This window comes from Rhipicephalus microplus, unplaced genomic scaffold (genome assembly GCF_043290135.1).
Source record: "Rhipicephalus microplus isolate Deutch F79 unplaced genomic scaffold, USDA_Rmic scaffold_284, whole genome shotgun sequence".
Lineage (NCBI taxonomy): Eukaryota > Metazoa > Arthropoda > Arachnida > Ixodida > Ixodidae > Rhipicephalus > Rhipicephalus microplus.
The window spans coordinates 55,001-57,500 of NW_027464855.1; the positions used below are offsets into that span (position 1 = coordinate 55,001).

Genomic DNA, 2,500 nt, shown 5'->3' on the forward strand with positions numbered 1-2,500 from the left:
CCCCTTGGCACTGATGCGGCGAATGCGCGCGATTCTGCTGACAGTGTCCATGTGGGGTCAGTCTGGATGTCTACGGGGGTAGGACCTAGGGTCAGGAGGAAGTTCGTACTTCCACCCGACTTACGTTCGTCCGATGACGAGGACGAGGGAGGTGAACCTGTGTTCTGCGGGTCGCCCCCCGGAGAAATCACTCAAAGGAGCAGCATGCCAAAGCGTTCGGGCAACAAGCCCACAGAGGAAGGTTCTGAGAACGGAGCAGCTACCGGCTGTTCCGAAAATGCCGCCCCGGCTGACGCGAATATGACAGGCCACATATCAACCATGACAACGACATTCCAATGTCCAGAATGTACTGCAACCTTTGGTAGCAAGATTGGCCTGAGCCAGCATCGCCGGCATCGGCATTTTGAAGAATACAACGAAGATGTGAATCTGGCCAGACTCAAGCCCAGATGGAAAAAGGAGGAGGAGTACCTGATGGCAACTAAGGAGGTTGAATTAAGATCCCAGAAGGTCCGGGACATCAATGCACAGCTACTAAGAGCGTTTCCGCACCGCACGCTGCACAGCATTAAATCGCACAGAAGGCAGGAAGGTTACAAGAGGCTGGTGGAAGACCTACAGAACAGACTCTACCCAAGAAGCACTCAGGAGGTGCTAGCCGACATTGGGGAGCAAGCTGTTGAGGACGCCTCCCTGGTCATCCCCGAGGTAAATCACCGTGAGGTGATTGAGGCTGAGCTAAGAGGTCTAACAACAAAACCTCCGCCAAGAGCGTACCAAGCATACAAGCTATGGGAGCTTGCAAAGAGATTCCTCGACAGGGAGGATATAACGATAGCTCTTAATGCCTACCTAAGGGAGGTGTTCGCTTCGGACTTGCGTCCGCATGGTCGCCAACCTCTTCCACCTGTTCAAGAAAGTCGCAGGAAGAAAAAGAAGCGGGAATACGCCTTGACACAACAACTCTTCAGACGGAACAGGACACAGTGTGCAAGACAGATTCTGGATGGAGAGGCGGACTCCAAGGTGGAGGATCCCCAAGCTTTTCTAGAAGAATGGAGAGAGATCATGGAGAAAGTGGTGCCTTCATCAGTGTCTCCTGCTATCGAACGCCCGCACAAGGTTATCGATCCTGTGTTCCTTATCACAGAAATGGACATTAAGGCGGCAATGCCCTCATCAAGCTCGGCAGCCGGACCTGATGGCTTTGCGGCGAGGGAACTGCGGAAGGTTCCGCCAGTAATACTCCAGGTTCTACTTAACTTGCTCCTGCTGCTGAAGCGACTTCCACTCTTTCTCACCCAAGCACGAACGATCTTCATTCCCAAAGTTCCTGGTGCTTCAACAGCCTCGCAACACCGCCCAATCTCAATATCTCATGTGCTCCTTAGACTGCTTCATAAGATATATTTCCGAAGGCTGCTTGCTGACCTCGATTTGGACCTGCAGCAGAGGGCATTTTTGCCAGTGGATGGGTGTGCTGAAAACATTCTTCTCCTTGCGACAATCATTGATGAAGCGCGCAAGTCACTGCGACCCTTGTCTCTGGCCTCGCTTGACATTGCGAAGGCTTTCGATAGGGTTGTTTTGCCGGCAATCTTGAGAGCCTTACGCAGAAAAGGGATCTCTGAAGACTTTATCTCGTACATTGAAGACTTTTACCAAAATGCGGTAACAGTGCTGACATTCGGAGGCAAATCGCTGGTCGTCCATCCTACAGTGGGGGTAAGGCAGGGTGATCCCCTTTCACCGCTCCTGTTCAACTTAGTCATTGACGAGTTCTTGGCTGAGCTTGACCCCCAGTTGGCCTTTACCAGTGAGGGGATGAAGGTATCGGCCATGGCATTTGCGGACGATATTATCCTGACCACAGCTACCCACTGGGGCCTCAAGCAGCAAATTGATCGTCTGAATTCATTTCTCGGTGCCAGAGGACTTAGGATTAACGCGGCAAAGTCAACGACCCTAGTCATCGAGCCATCGGGTTGGCAGAAGAGGTCCAAGATCCGAACAGACATTGACTTCTTTGTGAATGGGGAACGTCTGGCAACGACGAACTGCACGTCTACATGGCGCTACTTGGGTGTACACTTCGGTGTCAAGGGCCTTGAGAAGGGTCTAGTAAGAAGACAGTTGGCCATTCTTCTCGAGAGAGTGTCTAAGGCGCCCTTGAAACCTCAGCAGCGTCTGGTTGTGCTTAGGTTTTACCTTTTGCCTCGTTTATACCATCGACTAGTGCTCGGCCCAATTTCGGCGAAAACACTGTTGACAATTGATAGAGTGGTCCGTTCTGCGGTAAGGAGATGGCTGGCGCTGCCTCTAGATGCGCCGCTTGGCTTCTTCTACGCTGCAGTAGAAGAGGGTGGGCTTGGAGTGCCATGCTTTAGAACGGTTGTTCCGGCCATGAGATTACGACGGTACCAGACGGTGGCCCAATCTAGCAATCCAGCGTGCGCTTTTGCAGCCACCCGACCGACAATCACTCAGCTTAAGAGGC

General features: G+C 52.4%; 1 pseudogene; it reads left to right on the forward strand.

Moving 5' to 3' along the window:
- Positions 1-2,500, forward strand: part of LOC142793150 (large subunit ribosomal RNA) — an 8,337-nt pseudogene that overhangs the window by 3,610 nt on the left and 2,227 nt on the right.